The sequence below is a fragment of the Aethalodelphis obliquidens genome, unplaced genomic scaffold (assembly GCF_003676395.1).
Source record: "Aethalodelphis obliquidens isolate GAN/ISIS:26980383/991018 unplaced genomic scaffold, ASM367639v1 scaffold4, whole genome shotgun sequence".
Lineage (NCBI taxonomy): Eukaryota > Metazoa > Chordata > Mammalia > Artiodactyla > Delphinidae > Aethalodelphis > Aethalodelphis obliquidens.
The window spans coordinates 72354367-72367549 of record NW_020837948.1 but is presented as its reverse complement, the minus strand read 5'-3'; the positions used below and the strand labels follow the sequence as shown (position 1 = coordinate 72367549).

General features: G+C 39.2%; 1 pseudogene; it reads left to right on the top strand.

Moving 5' to 3' along the window:
* Positions 1-3711: 3711 nt before the first annotated feature.
* The window catches only part of LOC113617687 (ADP-ribosylation factor-like protein 16 pseudogene), an 11694-nt pseudogene continuing 2222 nt past the window's right edge, over positions 3712-13183 (top strand).

The following is a 13183-nucleotide window of genomic DNA, read 5'->3' as shown; positions in this document are numbered from 1 at the left end:
ATTAAAAACCATATTATAAATAATCCTCCTTTATATATCTGAAAAAAGTGTATATATAGCTAATTGAGTTCTTAGTATGTAACAGACTCTGTTATAAGCAGTGCAGATATTTTTTTGTGTGTTTTTTTTTGTTTGTTTGTTTTTTTGCGGTACACGGGCCTCTCACTGTTGTGGCCTCTCCTCTTGCGGAGCACAGGCTCCGGACGCGCAGGCTCAGCGGCCATGGCTCACGGGCCCAGCCGCTCCGCGGTATGTGGGATCTTCCCGGACCGGGACACGAACCCGCGTCCCCTGCATCGGCAGGCGTACTCTCAAACACTGCACCACCAGGGAAGCCCGCAGTGCAGATATTTTAAGTCATTTAATATACAAGGGAGATTTCTAATGAAATATTATTTGAACTCCGGTAGAAATAAAAGATATTTCTTTTAGAATTTATTTTAAAAATTACTTATTTTAGCACTTATAGAGATAATCAGCTCCTGAGAGATGTGTAGACGTTCCATTAATCAAGGTTGGGGTAAAAAACAACCTTTATGAAGCTCGGAGGTGATATGTAGCATACAATTTGAAATTTCTACTGTTCAAGACCAAAGCTAGCACAGTCTCCTTAACTACTAGAAAGGTTATTTTAAATGCAGGCCAGACAGGATCCAAGCTAATTTAGGGTCAACTGAAGCCACATATACTCCAAATCCAAAAAGCGTGCCTATTACCCCTCTCTCTTTTACATACAAGAATATCTCAATCTGTTCTTGTATCAGCATAATTAGCAACTTATGTCACCCTGGCTCTGAGATAAATACTAATTAAAGAACATTTTTGTGCCAGTAAACACTTGCCTCTCAAACCAGCACTTTGAATTGTGTTATCACCTGGTTCTATAAAAAGCAAGCTTGGGGGCGGCTCCCAAGACAAGCTGGTGTAAATACTTGCCCCTCCCCTAGTGGGTACTTCTTTTGCATACAAACCCCTTTGTAAATATAGCTCACAATTGTTGATATGAAGCACAGGGAAATGAGTTTCTGCGAAGAAAACAGAACTGTTTGCTTATCCCCACAGATCCGGCAATTCTGTGCACTCAGTGACAGCTGGCCATTCCAGAGTGGACAAAAACATTTCCCCCGGGGCATGTTCTCTTCACTGGCCTATGTTGAACAGAGGCCAAGTTCATTTATAGCTATTTCAAGGACAGACTTAAGATTATTTCAAGTGTTCTAACAATATTTACTTTTCTAAGGAGGCTCTGCGTGATATCCCATCTTGGTTGGCTCAAATAATGACACCTAGGACATCTCTACAGGCTGGCAAACGTTCATAATTATAAAACACACACTCTTGCTATCCAGAAGCCTTAACAAAACAACTCAAAAACAATGTACATTTTCTTCATTTCCTTCGATATAAACTTCCTCAGAGCACTCTCGGGTTTCTTGATAGCAGAAGGAGGTTAAGTAAACGTTGAAAACAAACCATGAGACTTGCCAGGCTGGATTTTTGAATGCCCTCCAAGTTCCAGCACGGCCACTTCTTTCTGATGTGCCCTTTTTAATCCTAGGATATTAAAGCAGTTGGTAAACATTAACTCACAGATCCTCTTAAAAATCTTTCTGGGTGGTAGATATCTGAGCTTACAAGCAGGAAAGTATGTTGACAGGCCATCCCTTTGCAGATCATGGCTAATTCCTGACCATCTCCCAGTCAGAGAGGGCAGGTGCATTTCCCCTTTTCACAGGGGACTGTCTCTGCCTGAAGTTACAGCTCAAGTGCCCAGGATAGGGCCTGATGCCTCGTTGATGCTCAGTGTACCTTTGTTGAATGAATGAAACTCTGCACATTATTAAAGCGATTTTTTCTCCTGTGACTTTGGTGTCATTTAAAGTCTAGATCAAGAATGGAAGGGTCCAAATTCACCAGGAAAAATCTATTTTTTAAATTCTTAAGGTGAAGTACTTACACTTGTGGAATAAGAATTTGAATCCTATTTCTTTAAAATCAGTTGAACAATTTCCTCCACTGGCAACTTTAATGAGATATAATTGACAAATAAAATTATAAGATATTTAAAGTGTACAGTATGATTTTATATACATATACATTGTGAAAGGATTCCCCCATCTAGATAATTAACACATCCATCACCTCACACATTTACCTTTTGTATGTGTGTGTGTGAGAGAGAGAGAGAAGCATTTAAGTTCTACTCTTTTAGCAAATCTCAATTATATAATACAGTATTAACAATGATACTCTCCATAGTATACGTTAGATCCTCAGACCTTATTCATTTTATAACTGAAAGTTTGTGCCCTTTACAAACCTCTCCCTCTTTTCACCACCCCCAGACCCTGACAACCACTTTTCCACTCTATTTATGTAAGTTGACTTTTTTTTTAATTCCACATATAAGTGATACCATGCAGTATTTTATCTTTCTCTGTCTGGCTCATTTCACTCAGCATAACGTCCTCTAGTTTCATCCAAGTTGTTGCAAATGACAGGATTTCCTTTTTTAAGGCTGAATAATATGCCATTATATATATACACCACATCTTCTTTATCCACTCATCCACTGACAGACACTTAGGCTGTTTCTATGTCTTGACTATTGTGAATATTGCTGCTATGGACATGGGAATACAGATACCTCAGTTGAACAATTTCTAACCAGTGTCTTCTTTATCCCCTGAATGCTCCCTTATTACAATTTCCTGAACACTTTCTCAGAAATAATAAACACTGGATGTAAAGCTAAGAGTTCCAAATGTGTCCCACAAAACTAGCATGAAGCATTTTTGAATCCTTCAACCTTGTAAATTAATGTGAAGCAAATTAATTAAAAGAACAAACTGGTCATCACAATCTTAAAATTCTTCCTTGCATTAGTGTGGCATTGCTTCTGAGCCCCTAGGTTTCAGTGCTAGCAACAATTTCTTGCTATACTGTTTTCAGCTTTATGGTAAAAGGGATAAGAAAGAATGTGTGGGATTTTGTGGAGAAGGTGTATTTCATACCTCCATTTTTAAAAATAATTTCTTCATATTAAGGACTTAATGTTCTCTATAAAGGGCCAAATAGTAAATACTTCAGACTGTTGTGGGTCCTACAGTCTTTCTCACAGCTCTGCCACTGTAGCAACAAAGCAGCCACACAGACAATATTGAACAAATAGGCATGGCTGTGTTCTAATAAAACTTTATTTACAAAGGTAGGCCACAGGTTAGATCTGGACCTCTCGGCAGTAGTTTGCCAACACTTTTTTATATCATGCTTCTTGAACTTGGTGATACTAAAAGAATATCATTCATCAGGAAAACTGAGTTAAAAAATCTTTACTGGATGTTCTGCATTTTATTAGACTAACGAATGTTCAGCCATACAATGCGAGTCTAGAGATTGTATCCTAATGCTCTATAAGTAACGTGCATCATAGCTTCTCCTTTCTGGAAATATATTTTAAAAATTCTATTAGCTACATGGATTTCTTTTAAAAAGGCAGAAGGTAGGCGCATAGTAAAAACACTTCCAATCCCCCCCAAATCCTCATTCAAATGGGAAAACCTCAGGTGATTTGGTACTTGGCAGTCACCCTAGGTCCCAATGACAGTCGTCAATGCTCGGCTTCCCTCTCTCTTCCAACCCTGCCCCTTCATCCCCACCAACTCCACAACCCTGTCTCCTAAGACCTTGCTCCAAGGGAGGAATGCAAGGATGGATCATGGGCCAAAGCTGGCCTCCCAGATGCGCGTTGCCAGGGAAGCTTCTGAGCAGGTGCGTCAAGAAAAGAAATAGCTGCCTGCGCATCTTCTGCTCATCCCGACTTTCTGTATGTAGTTGAAACCACCTCTTGAAAATACTATGTAATTGGTTTCTTCTTTGCTCGTGAAGCATTTGCTTTGCCTGAAGGATCTGATGGTTTTCCACACTTGCGAACACTTAACATGGTTTTCCACACTTGCGAACACTTAACATGGTTTTGTGATTTTGGTTATTGTTGTTGTCAACACCAAAACATATCTAAGTGATTCCACCAAAGACAGGCAAGAATAAAGGTCTTGTCATTAGCCCTGATAAATACTACCCATAACTACAGTTTCTAACAATTACCCTTCTAGCCCGTTTATCAACTACAATTTAATATTGTTAAAATTTCTACAAAACTTAATGTTGGTAGGACTTCACCTCTTAGTGTTAGGGCAAATATTCTCAAATCATTAATATACCTTTTTTTAGTATATGAGGCAATGGTGAGATACCCCATGCCCAATAACTTAAAGATAGAGGAAATAATATAGTCATTTTAGAGTTAAATTAGCAAAACACTAACAAAATCACACTCTGTGTGACCGTCCATCTATGACAATTAACTAAGAACTTTTCTGTAAGCCTGTGTCTCCCCATCTAGCACTCTTGTCACAATGGGGATAACTCAGGGAGCCAGGCTAAGTAAGATAAGACTGCATTTTAGTGCGCAGCAACTTAATCAACTGCACTGCACTTATTTGAGTGAAGGCTATCCAGTTTACTGAGTGTTTACCAATTTGTAAATATTTCTTTATGTTCATTTGTTTGCAGTAGGGTGGATGACCTTTCTCCCCACCAAATTCTAACACCAGCCGTGGCAGGGATAAGTGGAAAGCCTGCCCGTGCCCTCAGAGAGCAGGGCTGCCCCCAGATACACATTCAAGGTGGCACTTGTGTTTTTGGATGCATTGAGGTCCAGGGTCTGGCTCTCAAAGTTACAGGCTGATCTTTTGTCACACAGATTGTGTGAATATTGGGAATTCACAATAACCACACTCAGGGAGACTGCTGGATTAGCTCAATAAAAGTGCTGAAATGTTTGGAGTGGCAGGTCAGTACTCTTTCCTGGAAGACAAACTACTTGGGCAGTCACATTTTCATAACGTTTCGTGAACCAAAAGCAGAACAAAGGGGATTCATAATTGAGCAGGAGTGTTTCATAGTGTTGGAGGTATCATAATTTACATCTCTATAAATGTTCATATCTGTTGCAAATGTAGACCCCTTCCAGGCTGGACAGGTACTACTCACCTAAATCGTGCTCGAATGGGTACAGTTTATATTTTCAACCTGTGGGTTAGTGGTTCCCAAGCCTTAATGAGCAGCAGAATGTCTTACTGAGCTTTGAAAAGTTAAATTCTTTAATCTCCCATGTTCTTTCTACCCCAAGATCAAATGAATTATAACGGGGGTGACCCAGAATTCTTGTTTAGGGGATTCTGATACAGATAGCCTTAACAGTTGGTAACCCAGGTTCTCTGATTTAGACAGACTTGAATCAAAATTCTGGATCGGGTCTTCCCTGGTGGCGCAGTGGTTGAGAGTCCGCCTGCCGATGCAGGGGATGCGGATTCGCGCCCCGGTCTGGGAAGATCCCACATGCCGTGGAGCGGCTGGGCCCATGAGCCATGGCTGCTGAGCCTGCGCATCCGGAAAAAAAAAAAACATTCTGGATCTGTCACTTAGAAAAAGCAACTTGGGGGAGTGAAATAATCTCTCAGAGCCTCTTGTCTCCTCATCTGTAAAATGGGTATGATAATGCCTGCCTAACCAGGATGTTGGAAGAATTAAAAGAGAATTTTAAACCCAAGGCTGGCTAAACATTCAGGAAGCTAGAGAGCTGTTTGCTGTCTTCCCCCAAATGGGGTTTGACACAATTGGTTAGGTTGTTGCTTATTAAATTACATTCCTGTTGTAGCCCTGGATCCCTGAGCCCTGAGAAATTTCCTGCTCATTCTGACTGCAGTCTAAGTTATACAGATACATGATTGCAGACAAATTCTTGGGTTGTTTTTCAGAAGTGGTTGTGTGGGCTTTACTAGTTTAATAGCCCAAAGGCAGTCTTCTTTCCCCTATTCCCAAGTTCTTGGGGGTAGGTGTCTCCTAAATGCTCCCATAACATAGATGAAAAACATCTTTTTGTCTATTTTTATCCCAAAACACTCAAAGCTCTATCAGTGGGTTGAGTATTTCAAAAGAAAACAAGTTTCATCAGAGTCATATTTTGAGAAAATGTTAATGTGCAACTTGTGATGATTGTTAGAAACATTAGTTTCAAATAATGGGCAAAAGGTATATATGACCATTTTGTATTGTTCTTTTGATGCATGTACAGAGCAGAAGTTGGTGGAAGAAAACAGGATAAATGGTGTCGGAAAGAAACATACAGGGCAATGCCCTTCCTCATGCCAGATAACACCCACTGATAGCCTAAAAGTGTAAGAGCAACTCGCTTAAGTAGCCTCATTTACTAAAGGAGAGTCCCTTCAATCCTGAAGGGACTCTAATTCACTGAATGACAACATGGGTACAACCCACGCTTCCTCAGGTTTCACAAGCCTAGGGGTTGTAAATGCTATGACCCTAAAAGAAAGAAACTCCACCTCCGCGGATGTTCCCATCCACTCCCAGGGGACTTCCGCGTGCATCAGGGTATCATTAGGGCATTTCTTGGAGAGCCCCTGAATCCTCACACGGCCAAGGAGAAGGCCTGGCAGTGGCTGTGTGGCCTGGCTCCTCTCACAGTCCCCTCTTGCCTTACGCCCCTTTGGCCTTGTCTGCTGGGACGTCGGGTCCACCGCGTGCTCCCACCAGCCTCTGGCCGTTTGTGCCACACGTTTTGGCTGCTACTGAAATTGGAAAGTCATCTTGATGGCAGACGAGGCTGAGAAGGCTGGCGTCCTTCAGGGGCTCAATCCAATCTGTGTCCCATGTGAAAACAAAAGAATCTCTCCTCCAGCTTTGGTGTTAAACTTCAGAACATGAGTGGAAAACATTGCTCTAAATGCCCTTCCAGAGGGTTTGGTGGAAACAGTCCTTTCAGTATCTATCACAGCACCATTCTCCCATTCCCCACATCCTCAGGACCCAGGCTTAAGTCCATGGTACCAGAGACAAGTGCTGGCCTCTTCTCAGTAGCTACACAGCGTTGTAAATCAACTTTAATACAAAATAAAATTTAAAAAAAAGATAATGTTTTGCAGTGATTTCGGAGGGGATGGAATTAGTCAGGACTGTGAACCTTACATGGTATAATTGTGTTTCACATCCTGAAGGCAACAGGAATGGCAGTTATAAATGTGGGGACGGTGACGCTTCTATCATTTTTAGCTCTTAGGGCAGCCTGATGGATGAAAGGGTACCGGAGGTCTTGGGCCAAAATTGGCAGAGAATCAGAAAATATTTTAATACTTACCTTCCCATTAGGGTATGTACTATATGTTGTTATCAATATTTGAGTTAGCTACACGCAACAAAATTCCATTATTTGTATTTATGACATAGATGATGATTTATTACTTTCATATACATCCTGTCGTTTGATCCATGCAAGACAGGTAGCACGTTTTTCATTTGTTGGATGAGGCAGTTAAAGCCCAGCGTAGTCTGTGTTAGAAGGTGATGCTGCAGCAGGGACAGAGAAGTCACAAATTCCTCATCCTCAAGATGTGCCTGTCACCTGGGAACCACCCGGAGCTTGAGAGAGAACAGAGGGACCTCCACATCCCCTCTTTGCAAGAAGTCTCTTCCCTGCTCTCCTCCCTCAGATGCACACTTTATAGTAACGCAGTCCCAGAGAGTAAACATTTGAAAGAAATTCTCATTCATATCACCTAAAATAGAAACAAAATCAGATTAGTTTACTTTTCTGAACCCATATATGCGAGTACTCTTAAATCATACAAATATCTCATATTGAATAGTCTTATTAAAATTCAGTTACTATATACATCAATCTTTTTTTCCCCACACCTCTTTACCTACCTCTCCAGGGCTATTCCACATCTGCTAAATAGATACAATCTCACAGGAAAGTGACACCACGGAAAGGGCAGAGTCTTTTCCCAATACCCTTGGGACAGCTGCCAATAAGAGCTGCAGCTTAGAGAAGACCCCAGGGCAAATAGATACAGTGACAGACCGGCTGACTGTGACCCAAGAGGTTTGCTTTTAGCTTAACAAGTTCCCAAGGAATTCTAGAGGTCAAATCTCTGCATCTCTATGTGACCCAACATCATGACGTTAACAAAATAAGTATAAATTTAAACAAAAAATCATCCAAGCCATTTGGCTTCCTATCTCCATCCCACTAACAAGTCCCACTTCACTTGTACGAAGACACAATTGTTACTCATGAAACATTGTTTTTGTCTAAAATCTTTAAGGCGACTAAAGCAAAGCTCGTAACGTATGTCAAACCCATTTCTGTGAACTGCTATACAGAGTTTATTTTCTTTTATTGACTCAACTTCTTTAGAAAGTAAAATAAAATACAAACCAATGCTCTCATAAGTACACAGACCCATGAGATCATGCTTCCACTCCTTACTGTGGCTAGATGGGGGAAGGGAGATAAGAGGACAGAGAGCAGGCAAGAGAGAACAAGGAAACAGAGAGCAACAGTAAAGTCGCTGATAAGAGTACAAACGTGAGGTCACATCCTGCCCTTCATGTAAGCTTCAAATTTTTCATTAAGTTATCTAATAATTATTAGTCCCTCCCTAAATTCTGAGATAATCGTCTATATTATATAATGAGAAAAATCTACCGAAGTGAAATTATTCTTTGGGTATAAGAGCTTAGGGAGGACCCCGTGCTTCGAAGGGCCTGCACTTGGTTTAATGCTCTACTGTTTTGATATTTCCATTCTTAAGAATTTGTGAACGAGGGGCCCTGTATTTTCATGTCACACTGGGTCCCACAAACTGTATAGCTGCTCCTGGACATCATGTCAAGCTACAGCCTTGCTACCTCCATTTAAAAAAAGTGTATGTGTGTGCAATCCTTGGAAAGAAATAGTGTTAGAGTATTTTCCAAAAGGAAGTATCCTTATATTTAGAACCTATAATCTTCTGAATTTACCAGCTTCTATGTTTGATGTACTGTATTTTATATTATTTTTAATCAAAATTTTCTCTTCACCCAGTTTTAGAGGGTGAAGAGAAAATGCATGGGAAAAAAACATGTGAATGAAAACTATTTTTCATTATGAAAAACTGTGAAGATTACAAGAATGGCAGTTATAAATATGCAAACACAGGTGCAGCTAGCATTTACACTTTTGGGGGCAGTCTGGGGAGGAATGGGTACTGAGAGGTCCTGGGTCAAAGGGAGCCTGGCATCGAAAAATAACTTAAGGTAATTCTCTACATTTATCAAATCGATTAAGGTTTGACTTCAACGTCTTTCCCCAAACCAACTTTCTCACTCCCAATTCCCATATTTATTTCTAAATCTTTCATAATTGGAGATTGTGTGTGTAATGTCAGCTATTCACTGTGAGAATTATTCCTTGTGCAAGCTTCTTCATCCTCTTGCTTGGTTGGTGTTGGCTGGGAGATGCAAACAGCTGTGTAGTCAAGATGTTGCCATCTTCTCAGAGACTAATTTTATTATTCCAAGCATATTTTTGGCTCCAAATGTTACGGGTTGACCATCCTAAAAATTATATGTTGGAGTCATAATGCCCAGAACATTAGGATGTGGCCTTATTGGGAGACAATCTTTACACAGGTAATCAAGTTAAAATGAGGTCATTAGGATGGGCCCTAATCCAATGACTGGTGTCTTTATAAAAAGGGGAAACTTGGACACAAAGACAGACATGCATAGAGGGACAAATGCTGTGAAAAGACACAGGGAGAAGACCATCTACAACCCCAAGAGAGGCCTAGAACAGATCTGTCCCTCAGAGCCCTCCAGAAAGAAGCAACCCTGCCAACACCTTGATTTTGGACCTCCTCCAGAACTGAGACAATACAGTTCTGTTCTTTAAGCCACCTAGTTTGGGCACTTTGAACAGCAGCCCTGACAAACTAAACATCAAGTATCTGAAATCTTCAAGGGCATACTTTGTGGCATCCTAGGCTGCTGTTCTCTGTTCTGGCATCTCAGCAGACTGGTGCGTGACCGTGGCTTGTTAGGTTTAGTATATATTGTTATTCTAATTAATAATAGCTGAAGTGATAAAATATTTTTAAAATTTTCTTCTCTTATGTATAAGAATTGGTTAAAATTCTCCCTGTAATAAAATCCAGGAGGACTCTTACCCATTTAAATTCTGATATGCTTCCTGGAATGCCATAGAAATAGATGGAAATATAATTAACATGCTTGCAGTTGCAAACCACCTTGGGTATGCTCAGTGAAGTGCTTAGCACATGTGACTGTCATCTGCCCTGCAAATATAGAGAAAAAAAAAAATGCCACTGCTCTCCATAAGACCAACTTTCAAACTCTTAGTCACAATCTACCCATTTTGAAAGAAGTTGCCTCACATGGGTTTCCATTTCCTGAATGACTGGTGCATTGTTTTTAGGACATTATTTCTCTCTCTTACATGATAATTATGGAATTTGCACCAACACAAAGTGTATCTACATGATGTTACTAGGCTATGGTAATCAGAAAGGGAGAAATTTATCCTAACCAATACTGCATAACTGTGTTGGATGCATTTTACTAAATTAACAAACTTGTTCAGAAGAAAAAACTCATAGATACCAGCCATCATTGTTGGTAAAATTCAATAAATTTTCATCAGAGCAACTTAAACATAACTTTATATTTTCTGGGTCAATGCTGAGTCATTGATTATTATTTTACATGTGTTTTCCAGTCAGTTTAGATTGATCATAACTAGATATTTAGGAGCTTATGTGAATTTTTTAAAGTACTTACCAGTGGGATTAATTTAAATGTCAAAAAAGTAAAGTAAGTAAAATCATTGTAATGAGGATCCCCCTCCGAATGACAACCACTAATGGAATTTCATTATTCTCCTCTAGTGTAGAAGATACTCCTGAGGGTTACTTTAAAGAGTCATTTCTCAACTTTTTTGACTTAAGAATCACATTCATGGCAACGTCTAATGTTCTGAACCCTCTTAGCATTTTTTAGTCTTTTCATCATTTTTGCAGGCTATTGAATAAGAAATGGTATTAAGAAAAATCTTTTACTTAATATATATGATTAAAAGATATAAGATCTTTTACTTTAGCTATAGACAGAAGTATAACTGAAAAAATAAATTTCACTTTACTGTAATTTTTAGTAATATCCATATTCTATGAAAGCAAATTGCTATCAACAAAACAAAGATCACCTACTGAATGGGAGAAGATATTTGCAAACAATATATCTGATAAGTGGCTAATATCCAAAATATACAAAGAACTCATACAACTGAACGTCAAAATACAAAAACAACTCTATTAGAAAATGGGCAGAGAATCTGAATAGACATTTTTCCAAAGAAGACATACAGATAGCCAACAGGCACATGAAAAGATACTCAACATCACTAATAATCAGGGAAATGCAAATCAAAGCCACAATCAGATATAACCTCATACTTGTCAGAATGGCTAGCATCAAAAAGACAACAAGTAACAAGTGTTGAAGAGGATGTGAAGAAAAGGGAACTGAACCCTCAGGTACTGTTGGTGGGAATGTAAATTGGTGCAGCCACTATACAAAACAGAATGGAAATTCCTCAAAAAATTAAAAATAGAATTACCGTATGATCCAACATTTCCACTCCTGGGTATTTATCTGAAGAAAACAAAAACACTAATTAGAAAGGATATATGCACCCCTATGTTCACTGCAGCATTATTTACAATAGCCAAGATGTGGAAGCAACCAAAGTGCACAACAATAGACGAATGGATAAAGAAGATGTCATATATATGTACACTGGAATATCATTCATCCATAAAAAGAATGAAATATTGTCATTTGCAACAACATGGATGGACCTAGAGGGAATTATGCTGAATGAAATAAGTCAGAGAAAGACAAACACTGTAGGCTTTCACTTATGTGAAATCTACAAAAGAAAACAAATGAACATACATAAAACAGAAATAGAGTTTTAAATACAGAGGATAAACAGGTGGTTGCCAGAGGAGAGGGGGTTAGGGGGAGGAAAGCAATAGCTAAGGGAGACTGAGGATTATTTTCCAGTTGCAAAAGAAATGAATCATGGGGATGAAATATACAGTATGGGGAATATAGTCAACAACTAAGTAATGTTTTTGTATGGTAAAGTTCCTAACTAGAATTATTGTGGTGATCATTCTGAAATCTACAGAAAAAAATCACTACGTTGTGTAACAGGAATTAACATAGTGTTGTAGGGTCAATTATACTCCAAAACCGAAAAACAAATAAACTCATAGGAAAAGAGATCGGATATGTGATTCCTAGAGGCAGGGTAGTGGGGACTGAAGGAAGGCAGTCAAAGGTACCACAAACTTCCAGTTGTAAGTAAATCCTAGGGTGTAATGTACAACGTGATAAACATAGTGAGCATCGATGTATGTTACGTTTGAAAGTTGTTACGAGAGTAAATTCCAAGAGCTCTCATCACACACAATTTTTTTTCTATTTCTTCAATTTTGTATCTACGTGAGATGATCGATGTCCACTAAACTGACTGTGATGATCATTTCATGATTTATGTAAGTCAAATTATGCTGTAAACCTGAAACTTACACAGTGCTGTATGTCAATTATATCTCCACAAAACTGGAAGAAAAAAAGCGAATTGCAACTTTTCACACTGACCATGTGAAGGCACACAATTTAATTTACTTGAAATAAATTATTTCATAAAAAATACATTTCAGACAAACTTTCAAATGACAGATGATGTTGGTTTAGTGACAATACGTACGAAAATGTAGGTTGAAATTTAACATGTTTTAGCAATCAAAAATAGACAAAATTTGCTTTCATAACTGTTACGAAATCAACTGAGAATTTTTTTTTAATTTTGGAAGTTTATATTTATGTTTTGTATGTAAAATACCATATCAAAGAGAAGGTTTTAAAGTGCCATGGCGAGCATTTCTTTACATATAGCCCATTTTGATGTGGCTAGTCTTTATTCCCAAATTGGATATAACAATAATATATTTTGCTTTAAAAATGTCTTTTGGGGCTTTCCTGGTGGCACAGTGGTTGAGAGTCCGCCTGCCGATGCAGGGGACGCGGGTTCGTGCCCCGGTCTGGGAAGATCCCACGTGCCGCGGAGCGGCTGGGCCCGTGAGCCATGGCTGCTGAGCCTGTGCATCCAGAGCCTGTGCTCCTCAACGGGGGAGGCCACCACAGTGAGAGGCCCGCGTACCGCAAAAAAAAAAAAAAAAAAAAAAAA